We start from the raw sequence: 27,777 nt of genomic DNA on the forward strand, positions 1-27,777 counted from the left end.
CAGGCCGAAATGTGTTTGGCCGAATTGGTCAAAGGAGATACATATACTTGTCCCATAATAGCCAAGCCTAGACCATCGGGTAAAGATGAGCCCATAAAAGTTGGAAACATAAAGGCTAGAACCTTCTCGTTCGACGTGACCAAAGCTGACCTTATATTTGATAATTATATAGGGATAAGCAGATAAAGTTGAGCGATAAGCACAAATTGCCAAACCCTGAACAAATTAAGGGTAAAAAATATTGTAAGTGGCATAATGCATGGTCACATTTGACTAACAATTGCTTGGTTTTTCGCCATGTATTGCAGGATGCCATTGAATCAGGACGAATTACGTTCGACGATAAGAAGAAGATGACAGTGGATGAAAATCCTTTTCCGCAGCCACTTGGAGTGAACATGGTGACGTCTGGATTCAAAAATAATTTGCCAAAATTCAAGTTGGTCGTAGATGATGGAGAAGAGTATTCTAGACCACATCCCAGTGTCTTTGAACGAATCAAGGGGAAAGAGCCAAAAAAGGACGAAGACGTCCTGTGTGCAAGATGTAAAAGAGAAATGAATGGCAATACATAGAAACCAGGGATATGGCAGCATCCCCATCACCCTACCTTCTTCCCAAACACTCAGCCTGGTAGAGGGCGAGGTACATCATTCTATAGAGGACCGCCTTTTGAGAGGCAGATAATGAAAGAACATTCAGGCCGCAACCTCGCCGGCCAAATGTATGGCATTCATTCCAGTATAATACAGGAAGGGCAATACCCTTCGATGAGATGACTAGAACCCAACAAAGGCGTTTCCAACGAAACTATGGACGGATGATGAGGCAACAACAGGGAGTGCCACATCCTAAAGCGCCTAAACTACTCAAGGTAGCCAATCAAAATGTCCTCAAAGATAGTGAAGAGACCGGTACAGATGAATCAATGAAGAAACTGCCAGAAACTTCTTCTGGGAGATCAAAGTTTGAGCGAGATAGAAGGGATGGAGAAGATCCAGATCAGCCCCTTACTATCCAATTCGGTACGTTGTCTCCTGTCATGGCCAATAATTACTTACTGGCCAATGAATTCAAAAATAAAGAAAAAGAAGAAGAGAGGGTGGACAACGAAGGAGAAGCTTGCGTGCTGGAATGTGAAGAAGGTCAGACTTCTAGAGAGGCCTATAGCGATGAAGAGGATGACAGGATGACAGACATTGAAGAAGAAATCGACCTAGAAGCAGAAGGAAGAAAGAGAGGAGTATCGTTGAAGCAACTACATCGAGAGGGAGTTTGTGAAGTAGACTTGTTGGGAGAACCATCTAGGCGTCCTTTCGATTTCTACGTACTGTACGGGATACCCAAAAGGAAGAAGAGAGTGCCTTGCTCTGAAAAGTATGGGTCACCTCCAAGAATAATGCCCCTCCCACAGGTTGGGTAACTTATGAGGAAGCATTAGAAAAAAGTAAGAAAGAAGTTCAGGAGACAGAGGATCAGGGCGATATACTGCACGTCGACTTATCACAGGGGGATAATTCGATAGAAAACAAGCAGGAAGTAGAAATAGAGGCTGCTGAAAAGGTTATTTTTAAATGGCCAGCCATGAAATTGACTAAACACTTGAGGCTATTATACGTTAAAGCGCTAGTTAACGGCGTCCTAGTGGCAAAAGTACTTGTCGACAATGGAGCAGCTATAAACACCATTCCATCTAGGATGATGAGGAAGTTTGCAAAGACAGAGGGTGACATGATTCCTACAGAAGTCATCCTCACGAGCTTCAATGGAGGAGCAACTTCAGCTAAGGAAATTATGCCATTGGACATAACTATAGGGACGACTACTAGGACCACTGTCTTCTTTGTAATAGATGGTCCTACTAGTTACAATGTGCTACTAGGAAGAGATTGGATACACGGAAGTCGCTGTATACCCTCATCGCTCTATCAATGCCTGATCTTTTGGAATAACAAAGGCGAAGCAGAGGTGGTACAGGCCGATCATAGGCCTTTTGTCGCATAAGCAAATTCTGTGGAAAAGTTCATGTACGAAGGAAACTATGGACCGGTTAGGGTAGTACAAGATGGGTAAGAAACTCAAGTTGCCGCGCAAAGCGAAGAACCATTCTCAGTGGACGCACTCACTGAAATGTTCAGACAGATGAGGCCAAATATAGTGGCCCTGGAAGAGCCAGTAATTGGCAAAAGAATAATCAAAGAGTCTTGAATGGATTCTAAGTTACAAAAGTAAATGGCCGACATTCAGGCCTTCAAAGCCAGACTGATGACTTTCAATAAGGAATGCAATGACAAGGCGAAAAAAGAGACAGCCCTAAAAGCGCTGAAGGACAAATTGGCAGTATTCGAGTTAGAACAAAGCATTGGCCGAGAAGTCAACAAGGTGGACTGTTTAGAATAGGAAGTACTTACAAGGGAACTGGACGACGAAGTGATGCGGATCGTCAAACCTGGATACGCTCAAGCACAAGACCCTCTTATCAAAGTAAATATTGGCAATGAAGGAGAAGATCGTCTAACATTCATCAGCCAGATGCTCGATCAAGAGGTTAGTAATAAATTAATCGCTTTGCTAAAAGAGTACAAAGATTGTTTTGCTTGGGAATATGAACCAATGCCTGGTTTAGATAGAGACTTGGTGGAATATAGGTTACCAACTAAGCCTAACTTTAAACCTCATAGGCGACCTCCTAGACGTTTTGCTCACAATGTACTCCCTGAAATCAAGAAAGAGATAGAGCGATTATTGAAAGCAGGTTTTATTAGAACAGCTAGATATGTCGAATGGTTGTCCAATATCGTGCCAATACTAAAAAAGAATGGTAAACTAAGGGTGTGTATAGACTTTAGAAATTTAAACATAGCTACACCCAAAGATGAGTATCCAATGCCCACGGTGGATTCTTTAGTAGACTCGAATGCTGGACATGTCATGTATTCTTTCATGGATGGGTATTCAGGATACAATCAAATTTATATAACTGAAGAAGACATACACAAAACTGCCTTTAGATGCCCTGGGTCTCTAGGATGCTTTGAATGGATGGTTATGCCTTTCGACCTAAAAAATGCAGGGGCAATTTATCAAAGGGCAATGAATTTAATCTTTCATGATATGATAGGCAAGTTTGTTGAAGTGTATGTAGATGACATCGTAGTCAAGTCCATTAAAGAAGAGGACCATTTCGAACAATTAAGATGTTCGTTTGAGCGAATGAAGCAATATAAACTAAAGTTGAATCCCTTGAAGTGTGCATTTGGTGTTAATGCAGGGAATTTTCTTGGTTTCTTAGTACATAAGAGAGGGATTGAACTTGATAAAAATAAAGCGAAGGCCATTTTAGAGGCCAAAACACCTAGCAACAAAAAAGAGTTGCAAAGGTTTCTAGGCCAAGTAAACTTTTTAAGACGCTTTATTTCTAACTGTGTAGGGCAAACTAAAGTCTTTTTGCCCCTCTTAAAGCTGAAAAATCAGGACGAATTCGTCTGGAAAGAAGAACATCAAAAGGCTTTTGAAAGCCTGAAGACATATTTATCAAGTCCACCAGTGTTGGTGTCACCAATCCAAGGACGGCCAGTGAAAGCATATGTATCGGCTGAAAAAGAATCAATAGCTGGAATGGTCGCACAGGAAGACCAATTTGATGAAGAAAGGGCAATTTACTACTTAAGTAGACGGTTAACAAAATGTGAATGTAATTACTCTACTATCGAAAAATTATGTCTTGCATTGTATTTCACATGTACAAAATTAAGGGCTCATTTACGACCCGTAACCATTTATTTAATTTCTAAAGTAAATTTAGTTAAGTACATGTTCTCACGCCCTATTTTACACCAAAGGGTAGGCCTTTGGACACTAGCTTTATCAGAATTCGAGATACAATATGTACCTCAAAAGGAAGTAAAATCAGGCTTTGGCTAACTTTCTAGCCGATCATCCATGCCTTGACATGCCTGAAGAAATTGAACTAGAAATCAATTCGTTCGAGCTAAAACCTTGGGTGTTGTATTTCGATGGATCAAAAACCTCTAAATGTGCAGGAGTAGGAATAGCATTAATTAATCCTTTAGGGATTTGCTATAAGTTCGCATTCACTTTAGACAGAATGTGGACCAACAATTAGGCCGAATATGAAGCCTTAATTGTAGGCCTAGAACTAATGATAGATATGGGAATAAGAAATGTGATTGTTAGAGGCGATTCTCAATTGGTAATCCACCAATTGATTGGTGATTTTAAATGCCAAAGTGATTCCATTATAAGTCAATATGAGATCGCCCAAGAATTGTTAGAAGAATTCGACCAAGTAGAACTTCAATGCGTTAATAGGATATACAATGACGTGACAAATGAGTTAGCCCAAATGGCCTCAGAGTACTCAAAGGTTTTGAATTGGAAGTCTAATTGTGAGTATGGAATCATATTGCCCGTGACTCAAAGAAGGGCGAGAAAGATTGAACTTCACTGCATACAAGATGGAGATGCAATGGACTGGAGAACACAGATTAAAAGGTTCCTTAAAGAGCCTAATGGAGGGATTAGTAGGAAAATGAAGCTGTTTTTGCTGAACTATACACTAATAGACGAAGAGTTGTTTAAGAAACGCTCTGATGGTATATTACTAAGGTGTGTAAGTTTGCAAGAAGCCAAGATGATCATGGCTGAAGTGCACGAAGGGATATGTGGAGCTCATCAAGTTGGCCAAAGGATGAGATGGTTAATTATCAAGAGTGGATATTTTTGGCCAAAGATGGGAGAATTATGTGTTCAATATGCAAAAAGTTGTTTAGCATGCCAAAAGCATGGTCCAATACAAAGGGCGCCAGCACGAGAGATGGCACCTATTATTAAACCTTGGCCGTTCAAGGGTTGGGCGATAGACTTGATAGGGAAGATTTATCCCCCATCGTCCAAGCAACATACTTTTGTTATAGTTGCAACCGACTATTTCACCAAATGGGTAGAGGCAGTTCCTTTGAAAGAGATCACCCAGAAGAACGTTATAGAATTTATCCATGATCACATCATTTATAGGTTTGGAATTCCACAAACGTTGATGGTAGATCACGGAACATCTTTGAATGGGGATCAAGTGAACAAATTTTTGAGCGAGTTTGGGGTTAAATTAGTAAACTCTACACCATACTACGCTCAATCCGACGGACAAACGGAATCTTCTAATAAGATTCTAAAAAATATCATCAGAAAGATGATAGATGAAAATGCCAGAAATTGGCACGAATGCCTGAACAAGGCCTTATGGGCTTATAGAACATCACCTCGGTCAAGTACCAAAGTTACTCCTTTCTAACTTGTTTATGGACAGGAGGCCGTTTTGCCTATGGAAATCAACGTGTAATCGATTAGAGTGTGCTTGCAACATAAGTTGAATGATGATGAGTATGCCGAATCACTAGTTCAAAATTTATTGGGGTTAGATGAATTAAAGTTGGACGTCTTAGATAGATTGCAAGTTCAAAAACAAAGAATGGCTAAGTTTTATAATAAAAAAGTCATAGCCAAGTCGTTCAGTCTGGGTGAACTAGTTTGGAAGACGATACTCCCTTTGGATAGCAAGGATCCAAAGTTTAGGAAGTGGTCGCCCAATTGGGAAGGACCATACAAAATAAACAGTGTGTTGCCCATTGGAGCGTATCACTTGGAAGATTTAGATGGCACCAAGCACGTGAGATTCATTAACGGCAAATATTTGAAAAAATATGTTCCTTCTTTATGGGAATGTGAACAGATAAAAGCATAATCAAAATATGTTGAACGATTAAGGATAACAAAGTCAGAGCGAAATACGTTCAAATAAAGTCCTTTATTATCAAACGTTCATTACAAAGATGAGAAAATACAAATAATGGATGCTCTACAAACTACAATCAAAAGTAAGCTAATCTCCCGGTTGATCGCTGAGTAAGAGGGTAGACTAGCCTCACACCGCCTTCCTAAATGCATCGCTGCAATGGTGGGATCGCCGAGTAAGAGGGTGGACTGGCCTCACCACCTTCCTAAATGCATCGCTGTAATGGCGGGCAAAGAGGTTGAGAAGCACTCTCAACAAGCAAACTGAGAAGCACTTTCAGCAAGCAATGTGGCCCACAAGCATCCCAAAAATTGCCTTCTATCATCGACTCCTTGTAAAGGACAAAGAGACGATGGGAAGAACTTCGACGGTAAAAACTTTGCTGCTGGCCAAAAAATATTTCCTATACCTCCCACACCAAAGGTGACATCAAGGCAAATAGTAAAATGGGCGGACTAAACAATCCATTTTTATAGAAAGACGAAGGTTTCAGATTGGATTGATTGTCAGAGTGCCAAACAATGGCAGCAAATTGGTTTAGAAGAAGAAAATGAAGATGAAGATGGAAAATGTGAAGCATCCGTGCATTTATAGGGGGTGGAGATGAAGAGACAGAATATGAGCAGCCACATTCTGCCTAGTAAATGGAATTAAATAGCCCAAAGTCTTGGGAAAAGTGGTGGAAATATCAAAAGAAAATGGGCAAGATTTTTAGCACAAAGCAGTTAAATGCTTGAAGAATTGACGACTAAAAAAACAAACGTCAAATAAATGCACAAGAAGTTAATATATATGTTCATTAATGATGAACAAAGTTACAAAGGGAAAATCAAATTACAAAAGAAAAAGGCATCATATGTCTTAATTACAGTCCACCCCACACTAAACGAATTCGTTACCTAAGTTTTTCCCAATCCTCGTTCTGCCAAGAGGAAGTGATGTTCAATTCGGCCACGACATCATCATCAACTTCCAACTTCTTATACTGCTCAACCAAGGACTTAGTTCGCTCAATTCCCTGGGAGGCATTGCACTTTTTAGCAGCCATTCTCACCTTGTAGTTGTCCATTTTGGCTTGAAGTTCCTTCATCTGAGCAGCCAAATTAACCATCAAAGAGTCTTCAATCATGACTTCGGAAGAGATTTCTTTCAACTCATCCTCAGCCTTGTTGATCTCCATACGCAAAGACTCTTTCTCAGATACGGCTCGAAGATATTGAGTACTTTTGGCCTTTAGTTCAGCATTCTTGGCCAGCAAAGAAAGGACCTCGGAGTGGATAACCTTCAACGTCGCTTTAAAATTGGCAGAAAGATTGAGCGACGGAAGCGTCAGTGCTTGCTCCAACTTCGTATTCAAATGCTCAAGTTTATCTTTGTGTCTGGCAGCACTAGCCCTACCAATGTCCATATCCATGAAGGACACGTACTCAAATATTGACTGCTTGAGGAACTTCAAATCTTCCTCTGAAGAAGCAGCAGGACGATCAGATGGAGCAGGGCGAGACGTCTTGACTTGCCCCCAGGAAGCGAACAAGTCTTGGATAGAACGCACAATTTTGTCAGCATTCTGCAAAGAAAATTGCCAATATTAAAGATTCTCACTACAACGAACAAGATAGAAATAAAAGTGAAGCAAAGATTACCTCATCAACAATCGTGGAAGATGGCATGTCCTCAGCCAAGTCTGCCACCAATGACTCCTCCATTCGTGAGGACTTCCCCTTGTCTGAGCGAGAAGATGTTGCCACAAGGGGCAGACTCATAGGAGTATCTGCAAAACTCAAGAGCAACAAATCAGAAACCAATAGCACAAACAAAGGTAAGGCATCAAAAAACTGAATTACCTTCTGCTTCGATGTTTGGGGGGTTGACGTCCTGGGAAGAAGGTAGCTCATCCATGGGTTGTGATGAGGATTCTGGGGCTGAAGATGTCTCTTTAAGCGTAGTCCCCTCATCAACCAGTTTGGATGAGGCAGCCTCAGCGGAGGATGATGGAGCAGGAGCTGTCGATGCCAAAACCTTTGAAGGAGAGGCTGAACTTTTCTGAGAAGTCCAAAAAATCATGAGCACACAGAAAAGTTTCAAGTATGGAAAATTATGCTTGTGAGTAAACCAGTTTAATTACCTTTCTCCTGACGATGAGAGGGGTATCATCATCATCATCACCATCATCCTCCAGAATGGGAGATGCTGAGGCTGGCCGTTTGCGGCTTGGGGCACTCTTGGCTGTAGTAGGCTTGGTAGGGAGAGAAGAAGATGGACGAGTAGACTGTTTAGCACGACGAGGAGGAGAAGGGCTCCGGATGGACAAAGGAGTGACTAAAACAGGAGGAGGGGAAGAAATGCTCGGCTGGTTTAGTGAATGAAAGGCACGATTGGCATCAGCCGCAAATAATCTGCGCTTCACTGACGGCCAGAGCTGTTCAAAAAGAGGATGGATGGCGTGGCTAGAATTGAAGGGGGCTAATGAAAAATAGCTGGTTAAAAGAAGATTGCGAGCATTTATAACCTCTGCCTCCGCCTTATTAATAATATGAAAACGGTCAAATAAGTTCCTTGAATAGCAAGGAGGAACAGGCCAAATTTGGCCGAAACCAAGCTGGCGAGCAAAAAATTGGGGGCATAAATTTCTACCCCTGTCTTGGCATTGATCCCAGTTAAAATATCATGAAATAGCTCCCTCCCGGTTAAAAACTGGATCCAAATGAGCAGGGAGGTGCTCGCGCTGTCTTTAGTGGAGGGGGGATGTACATAGTTTGGAGTCAAAAAAGGAGGAAAAGGAAAAAAGGAAGAGATGGAATCCAAAGAATAAAAGAATGAAAAAAATGTCCCTTCTGGACATATTTACAGGAGCCAAGGGCTCCATGGCTAGCCTATAACAGCTAGCAAAGGAGCGAGAAATTGATGGAGCACCAAGCAATGGAAAATAGGATCTCAACCACAGTTGAGTGAACTAAAGAGATCCACTACCAGTGGGAGATGCACCATTCTTCAATTGAGTTTGAAGAGAGGCCATGCCTCTATAAAGGGCAGCCAAAAAGAAAGAACATAAATTCAAAGGCCTGCCACGCGCCAATTCATGCACTATGGGTAAATAACTCAGGGAGGGCTTTATGCTTGGCACACACCAAACATATTTACAAAGCCAAACTAAAAAAAAAGCCACTCGCTCAGTATGGGAAGGCTCAGCGCTTGAATGATTGTGAAGGGTTTGCAGGCTTGAATAAGACTCCGTGTAGTTTCTACCAAACTTTGGGGCGCCACCAGAAACTAAGATACCAGGAAAAATGGTATCGCCTAAAGGTGGTAGATTCACTAGGGCCCCAACATCCCTTAAGGTAATAGACATGGGGTCAAGAGGGAAAATAAATGTATTATACTCAGAAGACCAAAAACTCAAAGCAATCGAAAAAAGTGCTGAATCAAAAGTAGGGGGCGAATAGAGATTTCTAACAAATCAGAAATCCTAGCATTATCAAAAAGTGCCTTAGTAGGACCATGGCCCACAAGACGAGCATACCACCTACGGAAAGCTACATCAGATTTAGGTCAAGTGTGAATACCTCTTTCGCAAAGTGGCCCCAGCGGCAGAGAGTTTAGAAATGGAGGGCCTTGAGTACAAGGAAACAGCTGACCCACCGCTGCCTGTTCAACGGCCTCTGCATTGTTGAAGAAGGGACCTAAGTATAACTCATTGCGTTCGACATCAGCGAGCGCGAGAAAACTCGAAGTTATGTATGGACGACTCAAAAGTTTCTGAAGTCATCAAAACTAAAGGAGTCGCCAGCTTGAGATTATGAAGTAGCCATTTGAGATGGAACGAAGTTTTTCAGAGTTACGTAGCAGGGAAGCAAAAGATGAACAGTGAATCGTGGAAGAGACGCGAAAAATTTGAGGCGTGATTTAATTTTGCAGTGAAATGGCGTGTTTGGGGGTTATAAGGGCTTGCAAAACGACGCACCTTTTCAAGTTATGGAAGAAAACAATGATTGAAATTCTTGGAAATCTCGAATGTTACTGGAAACACAAAGTGAATATGGCAAAATTTAATAATTATTATTAATTCTGCCATATTGGGGGGTAATTGTTGACACATAAAAATTCAGCCGAAATCGAACGGCCCAAGGAATGAAGCCCAATTGGAGGATCCCCAAATCAGATAGCCCAAAGAACAAAGCCCAATCAAACAATTCAAGATGAAGGCCCAAATAGGGAGGCCCAAGAACGCGATAACGCCATCGCCCAAGTTTGCAAGTCGTCCAGAATCTGAGTGAATGGAGTGCCATGCAGTCGCCCAGAGCTGTTTCTCTATTCTCGCCCAAACCTTCAAGTCGCCCAAAGTCTTAACAAAAATAAAGCGTTGTGGTTATCAAGAAATGCAGTTATCAAAGCAGTTATTACAGCAGCCCTATCACGTTCCACGATTCAAGGAATTCAATCGAAAATGGTTGAACGACGAAGAGTAGTGGCAGTAGTTAAAAAAGGCAGTTTTCATGACAAGCTGGCCATTATGAGGAAAGTGGGCAGTTGCAAAATGATCAAGCAGTTCTTAGGCAGTTGATCATAAAAAAGATCATCCATGGAGTATAAAAGGGAGAAAAGACATAGAGCGAAGGACCGAATCAAAAACTCTCGAACAGAGAATATGTAATTTTAATTTCTTTAGCTTAGAGTTAAACACTTTTTTCAGTAACTCGTGTGCTTGTACCCCTTGGAGGCATTTTATTTTTAATTTCCAATTGTAAAGTCATCGCCAATAAAAGAACACCCCTTTTTGGGACTTTGTCTCAAGAGGTTTGTCCCTTACACAATCATCTGATCCCTTTTAATTGTTAGCGACTAACCCGCGCGAAACAACGTGACATCCTTGTGCTTGATTTTGATCATAAAATGTGGACTAATTTTGACATCAGGAATGTTGGCTAAAGATAGCCAAGCAACAAACTGAAATCCATTCATGTGTTGCTTGAATCCGACTACAATGCAACAAGCATATTGTTGCCCATTGTTCTGCCTACAATCAATGTCAACCACCTTCTCCCTGCTATTAGGCTAAATTCTGCCGAGGCTACTGAGAATTCCTGTATGCCTATCAGTAATCCAACGATAATGTTGAGAAATTTCGCACTTGCTATGCTACCATCAAAGAAATTCCATACTACATGGCTTCCATCCTTGTCAAATGTGTGCATTGCTCGCATATCTATGCAAATTGTGCACACAACTTGGTAGGGCAAGTGCTCCAAGAGTGAAGCGAAGGAAAAGGAGTAAACGCTGTTCACAGTGTCTGCGTTGCCTCTATCATCTACGTCAATTTCTAATTCCCAACTAACGAGCACAAAGGATCATTGATAAGTAATGAATGTGATGAGAAGTGCAAAGTCTTGAATTTTATATTCTTTAGTTGGGGTAGCCAACTTTAGAAACGGGTTATGGAGGCTTGGTCCATTTAAGGTAATGAAAGTCCAAGTCGTAAGTTATTTAAAAGTCCAAAGATTTAAGATACTAAGGATCTGTTTGATTGTAAGAATGAAATTTTAGTAGAAAGAGAATATATTTCAGGGAATTGAATTGCTTAGAACTTATTTTGCTAGAAATTGTCAATTAAATATATTTGATTGATATAATTTTTCACCTGAAAAATGTTTAAATTTTGGATCTTTTGGTGTTCGTTTGACTTTGTTTTTCATGAAAATTGTTAATTAAATGGATATATTTTTTTTTTACTATTGTGGATAGAATTGTTTCCATTCTATTGTGGATAGAATAATAATAATAATAATAATAATAAAGAAAAAGGGGTGGAAAACCTATTTTCTCACCAAAACCAAAGGAATTTGTTTTCCACCAATTTAGAGGGAGAAAATGAATTCCATAAAAAATTTATGCCATCAAACAAGCAAAAAGTTGGAAAATGCAAAATTTTTTCCATTTTCCATGGAAAATCTTCCATATTAAACATGGCCTAAGTTCAAATAAATTTGATTAAAAGGTTTTAATGAATAATTGGGTTGTCACAATAGTCATTTGCATGATATTTTATAAAGAACCATACAGATTTTTTTATAAAGTATTTTATAAAGACGTTCTGGAATTAAAAACTCCTTATTTTGCACATTAAGGACAATTAATTCAAGTTAATTGGATGAAATAATTATTTTATTAGTAGACATTCATAAAGATATGCTACAAATCATATGAATAATTCATTTTCCTTTATTTTTCATTATGTAAATCTTTTATATAAGTTTTTATAAATATTTTCATAACTTTTTAAATTCCTACTTAAAGACTTAGTTTAACAAGGTTAATAATGATATAACTCTTCCATTTAATTTTTCACTAAAAATGGTGGTTACAAAAAGAGGGTAGTTACTTTTTTCACACCTTTCCTCTAATATGAATTCGCTTTTATTTTTATCTCAAAAATCTATTTTTAGTAATTTATGCTCAAAGGAATAGTAAGGCTGTAAAGGGAAAATGTTTCTACACTTTTTGTTCATTTAATATTTCAAGAAAATCAAGATAGGTGGTGCTAAGTATTTACTATTTTTGTTCATTATATGTGTGTATATGTATGATTGTTGTTCGCGAAATATTTCTTTCGGTTTAAATTACCGTAAGTGTACGGGTCGTGACAAGTAATAAAGTGGACTTTAGAAGTCCGAGTATCGTCCCACAGAGAAAGAGTAGTTCAATTTTATTTATTTTAGCCTTAACCGAAACTAATTGAATTAAGATGAATTTTGGAATCAAAAGCCCTAATTTTGGGAGAAATCCCCAAATTGAAAAACCCTAATTTCAAATCAAACCCTAATTTGGGGGAAAATCCCCCAATTGAAAAACCTTAATTTCAAATCAAACCCTAATTACTTAAATTTACTTAACGAATGACTCAATTACGAAATGTTATGAAAATAAATGAAATGAAATGTATTGTCAATTTATGAAAATCTATGTAAAACAAATGCACTAGGATCACGAATCCCCACATAATTACTAATTAAACCCTAATTTCACAATTTTGATAATTCAATAAGAATTTGATAAATCAATGCTCCTAAATCTATTCAATACTCTCTCTCGAGATGTATTGAACCTATTCTCATAAATCATCAGCCTATATCTCTATGACGGATGCAATTATACAAGAACGCATGTAATCTTTTTGTGAGCAATTAAAGATTTGCATAGGGCATAGGGGTATATTTCTATCACCTATCGAACCCTATGATGAATTATATATGTCGAGTTTAATCTAATTTTCTCAAATTCAGAATTAAACCACCAAGTTCACACAAATTAAGTGCACATTAATTGTGGAAATAAATAAAACAATATAATCCATTCAAATATCCCATCGAACTAATGATTCAAAATCATGAAATAACAAGTTTAATAATAATTACATGGTTCATCGATCACCTAGTTGCAGAAATCTAGCCTATCATGATAAAAATAACGAAATCTAACAAGTTTTGAATAAAATACATCACCGGGTTATCAAAACTTAAAGAAATCTTGTAAATCTTCGCATCAATTCTTGTTCTTGCCTTCAAATCCTCTCCAAGATGAATATTTTTGCCTCCCAATTCGTTCGTGCGGCTTCTGAATGTTTATTTGCTATTTAAACCCGTCGAAATTAGGTTACCAAAGGAGTTGCAATCATATAAGAAAACTGCAAAAATCGGGGAAAAGTTATACCTATGCGACCGCATATGCATAACCCATGCGACCGCATAGGTATATGAAAATTGGCATTTTTAATCCCTGGAGGGTCACTCGCGATCGCATAGGTTTTATACTATGCGACCGCATAGTATAGCAAACTTCTGATTTGAGTCATTTTGATCCTCAAGTTTCATTCCTTCACTTCTTGACCTCCTCTCTTGTTTCTAGTTGCTCCAATGTTCCATTATAACTTCCAATTGGTGCTTGGCTTGATCAATTGCTTGATGTGTTCATCGGGTCAACTTTCAGATAATTGCACTTTGGTCCCTGAATTTTCATTTTGCTCCAATTTGGTCTTTTTTCGGCTCTTTTCTCCTGAATTCCACTATTTCCATAGAATTACCTACATTGCATGAATTTGACAAAGTTAAGTAACAATTCAATCATTTTACTTGTATTTAAGTCATGTTTGTGATGTAAATAAGTGTGCAAAAACACACTTATCAATTGTGATGTGTATTAGAATGTTTAAAGCTATGAACAAAGAGGTTTATGTATGGCCATAATTGGTTTCTATGATCCCGACAAATTTTTCAGAATCATGAATTTGCAAGTTATTATCTACATGAAATGTTAAATTCTTTCCTATCACTTTGTATAAATGTTTATGAAGAAAAAGATGCGACAAGTGATATTAGTTCTACTGAGCTTAAAGTTCACACCTTCTATATTGACAAATTTTTCAAATTAAATGATGGTTGAGGAAGTGGAATTCACATGGATTGCAAAGGATAGAAAGGAAAATGGTGCTTCACTTGTGTAATTAGTCACATTTGAAGAGTTTCTAATTCTTACTAATTATCCAACTTATGTTTAATTTTTAAAAGATGTAAGTTTCTCTTTCTCTAAGACTTCCTAGTTCTTTTTCTTGATGTGACCATTGAAATTTTTAATTGGCTTAAGTGTGCATATAATTAGAATTGTTAAAGCAGTTAAAATTAAACTTTAGACTTGTAAACAATAATTTTTGGCTTACTGTCTGAACTTTATTGCGTCATTTTGGACAAAATTCTTTAAATTTTTGGACAACACTAGTGGCATTTGAAAGCCCTATGAGTCTTGTTTGTTGGCTTTAGAATCAAGTCAATTGAAGGTCGATAGGATAAGTTGTGTTATTTTTCTGTGTACTATGTTTAGTGTATCCGAGAACAGTATTTTTTTTTCACATGTTTGAGTGTGCAATTGAGTGCCTAAATGACGTTAGAAAATTCCAAAATTTTACTATGTTGTGGTGGAATTGGTTTAGAAAATACTGTAAAAATCTCATAGAATTCTGGATTCGAAAAAGGGTCTAACTAACCTTGATTGTTCGATAGCGTGTTGCTGAATTTAACTCCGTTTATGTACACTAACATCCATTTTAGTCCTCTGTTTTAGTTCCGTTATTTTAAAAATCAAATTTATCTACCTTAAATCATTTGTTTCTAATAATTTTTGGAACTTGTAATATAACATAAGGGTAAACTACAAAATAAAAAGAGATTTTTTTTTTTTTTTAATTTAACCCAAATTTTTGTAAGGAAAAGAACAGTTTGTTGTTTTTGTAACAATTTCAAATTCCAATATTTGGATCGTTACAAGAAGATTATCGTCCCAAGAAAGGTAAATTTCTATTTAAGTTTACTAGCTTTTTGTTAAATTCAAATTATGTAAATAAAAGAGATTTTGAATTTGTGATTTATTTTAATTTAATCTAGGGAAAATGAAAAAGTGTTGTCGTATCAAATTATAAATGATTGTATTGGATTTAGAGTCTGCCTATTATCATCTATTTCAATTCTCAATTATGTAATTTAGTTTCGTTTATGTATTCTTAACAATCGATAAAGTTAAGATATTTAACTTTTTTTGAAATAAATTAAATCTATCATAATCATGTTTTGATTTGAATATGTAATTAGAGGTTAGAGAGAGTTCTCCTCAATTTTAGCCCTAGTCTTGTATTTATAGGCATAAAAAATTATGTCAAAATCGTGTTTAATTGATCCTATATAATCTTTAATAATCGTTTTAAGCTTTGAATCAACTATCAAAAATTTACACTTTGATCTCTAAACTTTGGATTTACTTCATTTTTATCCAGTCTTCGCTCATTTTATCTAATTCCTTCATTTGCATCAAGTTTTATCTAACAAATAAAATATACATATAATTAAATCATAAATAATCAAAATTAATAACAATTAACCTCATTTAATAGTCCATATAAGTGTATAAAATGCACTCATCACCGTTCTAACAAATTATCGCATTCTCTTTCTTCGTCGGACTACTATGAGCATGATGAGGCCCATTGCACATGAAATCATCCACCATGCGATTTCACAAGCTTTTAAGAGGAATCAACTTCCTTAGATTTGGAAGGCTGGTCCCACTTCCTAGCTTTCATTTAGCTATTTTTGTATTGTGCTCATGTGCTTTAGATTTCTCAATGACTCCTTTACAAATATAAAAATTGGTACTTCAACTCTTTCTTTAAAGCTTCACACAATTTGATGTTTGCCAATAGTTTCATCTTATTACAATCAACTTCCCCACCTCAAGTCTGCATTACTTGTCAGATGCTGGCAATGTCAATCCAATTTTTCTCCGATGCACATGAAAACTTGAGATCCTACAAGAATAGGGATAATAACGTCATCTGGGACTCAAATCCCATAAAAAATGAAATGTGAGGACTCTGGCCGGAATAAAAATAGATTAAATATCTACTTGATATGTTTTCAATAGATGGAGGATTTTAACTGTAATTTTCTACATAGTCATGAAAGAATACAAACGTTGGCGAGACATGAGATTATCGAGTATTTAGAGTGAATTGTCTAAATGATCACTGAATTTTACAAAAAGTTTTTAAGGGATCACTAAACTTTAAAAATTACCTAAATTGTCACTTAACATTATAAAAGGTTTTCACGGGATCACTAAACTTTAAAAATTATCTAAATGGTCATTGAATTTTACAAAAAATTTCACTGAATTCAGTGATCTCGTGGAAACCTTTTGTAAAGTTTAGTAACCTCGTGAAAATCTTTTGCGAAATTTAGTGACCATTTAGGTGATTTTTAAAGTTTAGTGATCTTGTAGAAATTTTTTGTAAAGTTCAGTAATTATTAAGCGATTTTTAAAGCTCGATAACCCTGTGAAAACTTTTTACAAAGTTCAGTAACCATTTGGACAATTCACTCGATTATTTACTATGTACCATCAGTCTCCTCTGCCCCGGTTTGGTGCAAAAGTCCCTGGGAAAAGATAAGGCAAAAGATAGGGGAAAAAAATAAAATAAAAAAAATCAACAGTTTTGTGCAATATCCATGTTTGATCCTTCATCACCTAGGCCGTTTATTTCCATAATCTTCACTATCATTGCCTTCTCTTCCTTGCCTCTCTCATCTTCCATACCTTTTATTGTACTCCATGGTATTTTTTTTATTTTTTATTTTTTTTTTCAGCTACTTTCAATAATATTATTCTTTCATATTGTATTTCATTGTGATATAAAGATGGTTAATGTTATGGGTTTTTTTTTTGGTATGGCAGGAATCGGAGATCAGTGCTCCAATAGAGGAGTCAAACATTTTACCCAGGAGCTCAGCGAGTGGTCCAAGTCTAAAGGATATTGCATGTACGATTCTTAATGAATTGCACAGATATCCCCATTATTTTTAGCTTTTTTATTTGTATTTATTTGAATTGTTGTATAAACTAGTGTTAAGATGTTATTTGGAAAACTAATTAAAGATTCATAGTAGACGGATTGACTTTAGATAATTTGAAATGGGCGAAATCCGGCTGTCTCTAATATTCATCTATATATTTCTTAGCCTCTGGTATAATCTGATTTTAAGCTATTAAAAATCTAATTTTAATCTACTCCAAACAAGGGTTTATTGTCTTTTTATCTGGTAATTTGACATGTTTTGTTTCAGTAAAGTGAACTAATTAGATTAGATCCTATTGATTTGTTCAACCAAAAAACAAAGAAAAGCCTAGCATAATTTGTACTTATTCGTTTGAGACAACATTTGACTATTTAAAAGCAAAATTTTAGTTTGATTTGAGAATATAGTAGTTTACTTGGATACATTTGGAGCCTGTTTATCCTTTTTTTACTTCTCTGTTATTTTGTACTGGACTATTTTCTAGCCTGTTTATCCTTTTTTTCCCTCAACACTCTAGAGAAATTGGCGATGGAGCATGGGATTCCTGGTTTATGAACCTACAGGAACAAGTATGGGAAAAATAATGTTATCTTTTATTTTTCATCTTGGATGCATCGATTTCCTTCTAATGATTGTAAGTTAATGTTTGCCTTCTTCACTTTTCTGCAGACAGAAATCGCTTGTAATAAGGTAGGATGCAAAGTTGTTTAAGTGCATTACATTTAATGATGAGGTTTGTTCCTGCAGTTTATTATCTCCCTAATAAGTTCAAAACAAACTATAGGTGAAGCAAATGGAAGAACTCCAACAGGTTTTAAAAAAAAAAACCCCCCCCCCCCCCCCCCAACACACTGCTCACCCAAAAATGCAACTCTCTAGCTCATCTTTTCTTCCTCTTTATTTATGTACTTTTGAAAACACATCAAACTCTTTCGCGGTATGGCATATAACGTAGTCAATTATGATTAACTTCTACATCTTTGCATTTACAAGTAAAGCAATCAGATGAATACACTTGCTGCTTAAAATATGAAGCTTCTTGTGAATAATATTACTACTGCTAATAATATTTCTTTCAATATTATTGTCTGTCATATTTAAAAGGAATTCATTGTTGATGTTTAATCAGTTTCTTGGTTGTACATGCAGGGTAACTTAATCGGCAGAGGTGTTGTGGAGTTCTGTGATGGAGGACCACCGGTAGGGACCAACTTAAATTGATTTTGCAAGTTTATTTTCTATAGATCTTTTAAAGACTTTTTAAGGTGTGATTTTTAGTGCATAGTAATTGTTATGACTTGGGTTGTGTTCTGTTAGAAAATTACACGCATACATGTCAAACATTTTTGAAATTTTGTAATAAATGTTCCTGCAAAAAACTTTTGATGAATGCTATTAATGACCTACTACAGAAGCCTAGTATCTCTTGTAAACATCAAGTTAATTAACTGATGTGTACGTCTTTTATGAAGCAGAATGGCAACCTTTTGGATGAACTGTCGCCAATGATTGTGCATCACTTGGTTTACTTACAATTTTCTTGTTTATATCACAGGTGAAGAATTTTATCTCACTGGGCGGACCTCATGCTGGTACTGCTTCAGTTCCCTTATGTGGTGTAAGTGCTGTTATAACTCACTTTTATGTACTGCAGGTTCTTTTTTGCTTTGTAGCAATTGATATCATATATTTGTCGGCAACTACGATTATGATCTGTCATTTAATTCCCATTTTTAAGCAAACCTATTACTAATTCTATTTATAACTTAAAAAATCTTTTCTTCAAAATAAGTAGTCACTTCTCTTCCCTACTCTGGGAATTGAATGCATGAATTTTCAACCACTTCAACGAATTGATTGCAAATAACTAGATGAAGAATGTAACTTAAATTTCAATTTTTGAACTTTAACATGTTTGCTTCAAAAAATGGATCTGAATTTACTCGTTGCAACTCAACTTTATTTAACGTGTTAATATTATTAAATGATTTATTTATGATTCTCAAATTATGAAATCATAATACGACCAATCGAAGATTGCTGCCTCAAAAGCAGGTCAATATGAATAATTTCAGATGTTGAAAAAGAATTTTCCGGTGGCATTATGGAAGTGGTAAGAGTAAATTTAGAATGTATCTTGATTCTTGAAAAATGTTCTAATTTTTCAACTCGACTTTCCATTATTAAAAATTGAAAAATTATAATGAAAGTTTATTGTACATATATGCTGGAAAATTTTTATTCTTCTCTGTCCATGGAAAGTTGAGAGTAGATTTAGCTAGTCAATTGTTTCCCCCTGAATGCTATCTTTTCCTACGTAGCGGGAAAAACATAGGACATGTCAGAAAGAAAAATTGAGAAGGGGTGATTTATGAAGTTACGACTTCCTGGCTTGAAAAATGAGGTGCAAGGAAACATCCGAGAAACTGCCCACCTTTGCCTGAATAACAAATAAAACAAACCCAAGTATAAAATTGTGACATGCAACATCTTGGAAGAAAAGTTTAATTCGACTAGTTGTTCACTGAAATTATATGGAACATGCGCTATACCCTGTACCTTTTTTTTTCTGTGGGTTTTACTAATAGTATGACGCAAATTACCACTTTTGGGAATATGGTAATATGTGAAATTTTTTGTAAGATGGCAAGGCACCAATTTGTGTTACACCTTCCATAAAGGTGATATGTTGATTTCCCGCGTGAATGTAATTTGTGCCACTATCATATACACTAAGAATTGAATTCTACAGATTAAAATTGATCCAAGCTTCCGTATCTAGTTTGTGTTGACCTTTGCACTGCTTCTTTAAAAAAAGGTCGTTTGTAATCTTCAAGGTCATTGGTTACCGTGAGAATGACGTTGTCCAAGTTAGTCCTTGGAGGAACATGGTTTTAATGAAGTTATTGAAGTAGGGTTGCCGTGAGAATGATGTTGCCTGAGTTAGTCCTATAGTATGTTGATGTACTAATTTAATCCTAAGCTTAACATTTTTATTAAGCTTGATGAGTTTTATCTTGTACTATTGTGGCATATAATGTGATCAAGATGACCTTTTTGATTATATGACTATGTGATCAAGATTACTGTTTTAGTTATATTACTATGATTCAGTTTTACTTGTTACTTCCAGTTGAGAAACTTTTAACTAGACATCCTTCGGTAATTTCCCCCTTTTACATTATTATTATTATTATTATTTTTTTCCTGCATATGTTCTTTTCATTGTTGTTAACACTGCCTCGTGTTGCAGTCTGGTATCTTTTGCATTATAGCGGACAATCTAATCAAATTAGAGATATACTCGGACTACATTCAAGTATGCATCTCTACTTCATTTCTGGCTGAGTATTTCTGGAGATTATGATGTTTCTTTGAACTGATTTCTTTAACTTGATCACAGGCTCACTTGGCTCCCAGTGGGTATCTTAAGCTACCAAATGTAAGTAATTTAGTATACCTGTTGAGTAGTCATTTCAATTAGCCTGAAACCTTTCACTTGTAACATAGATCAGTGGATTGCTTTCCCTTGCTATCCATGAAAATGAAATACAAGATTGCTTATTCGTTTTTTACAATTTTTGATGATGATGATGATGATGATCATGATCATGATCAAACTTGTAAGATATATTTTATTGACATCGAACTTGAAGAATAGCTTTTTTTGACTTGCAAAATATTTACTTCTGATCGTCATAATCTTTTCCAGAATATTGACGGGTACCTGAAGAAGTGTAGGTTTCTCCCAAAGCTTAATAATGAACTCCCTGATGAGAGAAACAACACTTACAAGGAGCGGTTCAGTAGCTTGCAGAACCTTGTTCTTATTATGGTATGTGAAAAAAATCACCTACTCATTACCCTCAATGTTATTTCAGTTTACATATATCTGTGATGCTTTACATGTTGCAATAGTTCCTATGTATATCTATTCATCTTTCTCTCTCATATATCACAGTTTGAACATGACACTGTTTTAATACCAAAGGAAACCGCCTGGTTTGGATATTATCCAGATGGAGCCTTCAATCCAGTGTTGCCCCCGCAGCAGGTAATATCTCTATCGAGGTTTAAAAAATTTCTGTTTTCCATTTGAATTGCTTGATTGTAATTCTCTGTAGCATCATTTTGGAAATATATAGACAAACATGTAATGATTGGGTTCTTATGAATATGACTGCTGAATTATTAGAATTTTTACTTCCCAAATCCATTGTGTTCTCTCGTCAACAAAAATAAATTCAACATTTAGTAAAGGAATAATTTAGCCCCCATTTGTTTCCCATTATTTGCTGATTAAAATGAAAAATATGACCGTTATCCATCACATCAAGCTACCATATTTGACTTTCTATTTCTTGTGTGAGGTCCGTAACGACTATATTTTTCATTCTCATTTTTACATTAATGTGTACCAAACGGGGCCTTAATGAAACCAGACTGAGGTGCTTTTGAAATACAAAATTCTGAGTAAAATCAACACTTCCCAAGGCATAGTAGATAACGAGAGTAAAATGGATCACATAGAAAATGTGCTTCTACAGATGATAATATGGAGGAGTATGCCTAGGATCATACTTTTTGAACCAATTTGTTCTATAAGTGGATCAACAAAAGTTTTAATTTTGCAAAAGAGTGAGTTTGTAGATTGTGTATATGTATTGAGTTGATTTAATCGAGGAAACCGGTCGAGATTATAGTCATTCCAACATCCTTTAGTTTGCTTAGTCTACTGCAACTGTGGACCTCAGTCAAAATGTAGACAAGAGTACGTTTAGTCAAACACGAATACGGTGCAAGAAACAGAAAAGGCATGTAAGCCACTGTAAACGGTTTCATAGGAGTAGCACTGTCGCATGGAAGAAACTGATAGTTAATTAGTAGGTGATGATATTATAAATTAATCGTATGGGTGTAACTATTGCAAAACACAATTATGATACAATCCCTATTTGAACTGATAAGAAGTAATGAAAACAAGATGATTGATACGAAGAAGTAGAAGTGGATATGGCATTATTACAACTATACTAAACATGGAAAATCAGTAGAAATTGTTTAATTTCTATCGCCATCAACCTAATTCTTGATGTGTCCCTCTCACCATAATTTGTGTTCATGCTTGAAATTGAATATTGAGGACATAGACAATATAAACCTTTGTTACTTACCTATTCATTGTATTGAATATTATGTTTTCTTATTAGTATTTATCTCTTAGTCTAAATCAGTTGTTGTTAGTAGGTAGTTTTATTTTAGTTAGTTTAGGAATTAGTGAGGGATAGAAAGGTAATTAGTGCTTCTAAATACCATGAAAATATATTGACTTTCTTGTAATTATACCTTATCAAGAATGAAAAAAATGTTGACAAATTATTTTTGCAAACCTGTTGTTTGTAATTGGGAGGCTTATTGGTTCCTCGAATTACCAATACCGGAATGTCTGGGTTTCTTCGAATTAGCTCTTTCTTTGTCTTTTCTCCTTTTATTTATTTATATTTCGTTATAAAAAATTTGGGCTCGTAACATTTGAAGAAACAATTGGAATGTTTGGAGCTGATTATTGAAGTTATATTTTATAGTCAAAAAGAACTTTGCTGCAAACTCAATGAATAGATGCGAAGTTAAGATCCTCATCAAGTAGTTACTTTGAAGGTGCCGTTAAAGAATCAATTTTGCATAAGTAGAATTTTGAAGAAAATTAATTAGATGATGCAGGCATAACTAAGAAAGCCATTGAAATTTTGAGCTCAACTTCTTGGCTTATCTCAGATTATCAACACTACCTCAACATTGAATTAGACGTGCTTTCTAGGCACATGAAAGAGGCAGGCAATAGATCCACAAGAAAAATATTGTAGTGAATATTAGATGCTTATTTTCAGCAAGTTAAATTTATGACTTGTATAGACTAATCACATAGCATAGAATCTAGGATTGAATTACTTTCTATGTATAGCTTTGAAATACCTTATAAATTAAGGCAATACGCACAGAACATTATCGAGCAATAACTTGTCATGGTATCAGAGCCCTGAAATTTGCTTGTGCATGTGATTTGCGTGTTGGCTCTTTGTTTATAGTAATTGGAGGTCGGCATCTTAGGCGGTAATCGGGCAGGCTGCAATTGCCTCTCTGTTCATAGTAATCGACCGTTAGAGCTCGAGTCTCAGGTGTTCATGAGTTAAGTTGTCTGGGCTTCATAGTTTACTCCAGTGTCGGTGGGTTCTTCAGTTTTCTGGCTCATCTAGATTTTGGTCTTGGTCGAACCGTCAAAGCAATGTCTTCGTTCCCATTGTTGGCGTTTTCTTCTTGGGCTCATAGTGAACATGGTTGCCTTTTTTGGTGATTGAGGTTTAAATCTGTGGTGGGCCTTTTTAGTTTATGTTGGGCTGATTGGTGGTTGCTTGTATTGGGCCATTTGGTTTACTTTGTATTGTTAGGCTGGGCTGTCAATTCCTTTCGTTGTTAATTTTGTGGGGCTATTAGCATTGTTGGGCTTGGATGCTCATTAAGCTGATTGGACAGAATTCACTAAATTTTTTTGGCTGGGCTATTCATGGCGCGTTCCTCGACCACGATATGTATGGTTTTCCCTCTCCCAGCTCTACATCAGCTACTCTTAACTTGATCTCCATTCCTTCCTTATATAGACAGGCTATAGAACAGGAATGTTGGCAACAGGTGATGGATGCAGAACTTGAGGCCCTTGAGGCTAACCAAATTTGGGATCTTGTGGTTTGTCCACAGGCTGTGAAACCTGTTGGAACTTGGAAGTAAATGGGTATACTCAGTTAAATTTCGTTCTGATGGTTCTATAGCGCCATTGTTGCTAGACAGCATTATAATATCAGAAAATCTAAGTTTGATTGTGGCAGAAACATCAGCCAAAGCTTGTTTTGGATGCAAATTAGTTTTCTCAGTCAACAGCCATCACATAGTTACTCCCTCTTTATCACATAACACAAAATACATATGGCTATTGCTATCTTCAACTGAACATATAAAAGCCGAGATTGAAAATTGAATATCTTCAAACCGAATAAAAAGTGAAAGGACGGAGCTGCTATATTATTATTTATCTTTGAATTAGTCTAATGTGGTTGTTATATTTAATTTTAGGGTGGTTATTTTCACATCACATGTTTTCATAAATACACCATATTTTAATTACATTAATGATCATTAACTTATATTCATTTTAACACTTATATCCTTAACTTTTTTATTCATCACATTCTTATTTTGATTATTAGTTTAATTAGAAAATCTTGTCCTTATTCATTGTTTTCGTTCAAAAGTATTGTTAATGTACTTTAAAGAGGTTCAAATGTTTAATCACATTTTTATGGTATTATTTATTTTGCTTATACAAAAATACAATAAGGCAAATTAGTTGTTTTGCTCCATTTTAAAGAAAATTCCGGAGAGAAACCATGAAGGGATTATATTACCACAACAATTTAATTTCATGCACTACATTTTAATTGTAGTTAAGCTCCTTAGTTTTTGCTTATTGTAACAATTATTTTCTTAACTTTTTGTTGTCGAATTCTTATCTTTAACCTTCTATTAATTAGTATGTCTCATCCTTGATGATGATTTATATCAAAAAATTTTGTTTTCATGCTTTGAAATGAGGAAAAAATATTTTTCACCCTTTTTATTTGTTTATTTTTAAAAAAACGATGGAAAAATAAATTATTTTACGTCATACAAAATAGGTCAGTTAATGAAAAGTTTGAGGATAAGAATGAAATGAAAAACAATTAGGGGTATAAGTGTTATAATAAGTAATAATTAAAAATCTTAAAGTGCTATTAAAATGTGGTACAAGAAATAAAAACTGTGGTGTTATATATTCAGTCGTAATTTTATTCTAGTTAGTTTAGGAGTTAGTGGGGGATACCTAAATATTGGGGAAACATGATTTTCTTGTATTTATACCAAATCAAAAAATGAATAAAATGTTAGTAAATTATTTTTGCAAACTTGTTTGCAATATTAGTTCCTCGAATTACCAATATTGGGAGGTCCAATTTTTTCGAATTATCCCATTTTTCGTGTAATGACCCAAATTTTTTACCTTTTAAATCATTATACATGTACCGAAAAATAATAAATAATGCTTTCATAACTAAAGAAAGAACATAATATTTTCTGAACAAACAAACTTTAAAGAAAATACAATAAACATCGTTGAAATCTTTAACTACTTAAATCATTATTCATTTTCAACCACGCAAGCACAATCCACCTCCGATTGCTTTGAACCCGCCTCTTTTAATTACCTATAAAATATTTAACATACACATGTGAGACATAAATATCAGTAAATGAGCAATAATGGATTTACACCTCATATTTAATTATGGAAAACCAGAACACACATGGAGACACGAGAATTAAAATCTAAACATCGTGGCTGTAATTCCCGTGCGTAGCGCTACTAAACTTCGGTCCTTTGAACTTACACATATAGGACCCTTATCATAATCATACCTTAGATTTCCGTATCATCATATTCATAATATAAATAATGAAAGAACAATTCGGACTACTACAGTTACCTTTCACTTGACAATTCAAAATTGATAGAAGATGTGATTGTTGAAGGGAGATCCTTGAGCTGCGTGTCGTGTTGTGTGATTGTGTAAGTGTATGATTATATTTAATATGAAAGACACAAGAGAAAGAGTAAATGTGTAGAGAGATAAAGTGATAGAGATAAAGAGGAAGAGTGTAAATAATTGGTGAGGGATAGACCAATGTTGAGTTTAACTCTTATTTATAGTGTACGTTCTTGGATCATGTGTAGAAAGTTGAAAGGAAATGATTAGATGTTAGGCATGGTCAAAGCATAATTGGTGCATTGTTTTGAAAGTTGTCAAATCAGTACCTTTAATCATGTGATCAAATCAATTGACTTGACTTGAATTTTGGTGCGGATAATGCATGTGGTTAAATCAATTACTTTTATTTATGTAGTCAAAGAAATTACTTCACTTAAAATATGGTAAATAATGCATGTGATCAAATAAATCATCTCTAATCATGGCTAATCGACATATTTACATATAATTTCATTTAACTTCCAAATTAACTCTTCACTTAGGTCCTCAAACTATTGGCAAGTAATTAATAAGGTCATTTAACTAGGTCAATAACCAATAAGTCATTAGACTTTAATAATAACGCACTTAAGTCCTAAGATATTAAACTTCGTGCTTTCTCCTTTAATATTGTTTATTTTTCATTACGAGCAATTTGTGTTTGTAAAATGGTCATAATTGAAATCCATGTACAACTACAAGTGTGGATATGATTTTGCAAGAATGAATAATTTAGCTATTTACTGTGTCTACAACCATAAATAGAAGCTTGGAAGCTCGTTGTGCTTACAATCCGAAACAATATTATACAGTAAAAACGAATGTTAAAACTCCTAACCTGAAAGAAACACAGTAGTGGGATAAATTACCACTCAATAGTGGGACATTTTATATTAATTTTCTAGGGATTTTTGGATTTCCCAAATTTTTTGGGGTAACCTAACTTCTTAGTCTTTATTTGACTGCTCATGAAAAGGATTAGGTAAAACATTTTGGCATGGTATTATATTTTCATGTCTCAGGTTTTATTTTATTGTTCTATGATCTGATATTTTCTTTGGGTCTAGTTTCTTTATATTGCGCTTTAACGAGCTTTCATATACGAAATTACCTTGGGCTGAGCACCTTGCTAGGTACCAGATTTAATGTACAGTTAGTTGTAATTTGAATGCAATAAATACCATTTGGCAGATCTGGTAACTATAGATCTCCTTAAATTTCTCATGGTGAAAGGCCTATCATGATTCACCTAGGCGGGCCTCTCTCTCATTCTTTGTTCTACTGAGGAACCCCATATTTGTTATGCCTTTGATTATTGATGTTTCTGTTGCACTTTTAAGTTCATTGGATTCTGATTATTAAGCTGTCTTTCGTGCTCAGACTAAGCTGTATACTGAGGACTGGATTGGATTGAAAACCTTGGATGATGCTGGAAGAGTGAGGTACATAAAAGTGGCAGGAAATCATCTTAGGATCTCCAAAGATGATATGAAGAAGTATGTTGTTCCTTATTTGAATGATGCATCACAAAAAGGTTATATGAGAAAGCTCATGCCAGGACTGTGAAAAACCAGAACGAGGGATCAGTGGAGATAATATCTGACGCCTCATATTATAGGTGTCCATCGCCAATCAAGAGCTTCTTTGGAGAACTGCTTGGCATTACTAAAGACGAGTCACTGTTTCACTCGTATTTCCGATTGCAATAACTATGCAAACATGTGTGTGTATTAATTGAGTAATGTAAACAATATGAGTCTCAAAGTTCGGCTGAGATACTGTCTTTGTACTGTAGTAAATGGAATCCTCAAACATAAATATATCTAGTCCACACGTTTGAATTTGATGGGTGTATGATGCTAATTTGTGGATTCAACGAACCTAGATCCTATGTTATTTAATTCAATTCATCATCTGCATCATCTACCAGGAAAAATGGGGCAAATGTGAATTT

At 35.6% G+C, this 27,777-nt stretch overlaps 1 pseudogene; it reads left to right on the forward strand.

The window, feature by feature from the left end:
• The first annotated feature begins 16,756 nt into the window (after window positions 1–16,756).
• On the forward strand, window positions 16,757–27,724 carry LOC111398458 (annotated as a pseudogene).
• The last annotated feature ends 53 nt before the right edge of the window (window positions 27,725–27,777 follow it).

Source organism: Olea europaea, chromosome 8, assembly GCF_002742605.1.
Source record: "Olea europaea var. sylvestris chromosome 8, O_europaea_v1, whole genome shotgun sequence".
Lineage (NCBI taxonomy): Eukaryota > Viridiplantae > Streptophyta > Magnoliopsida > Lamiales > Oleaceae > Olea > Olea europaea.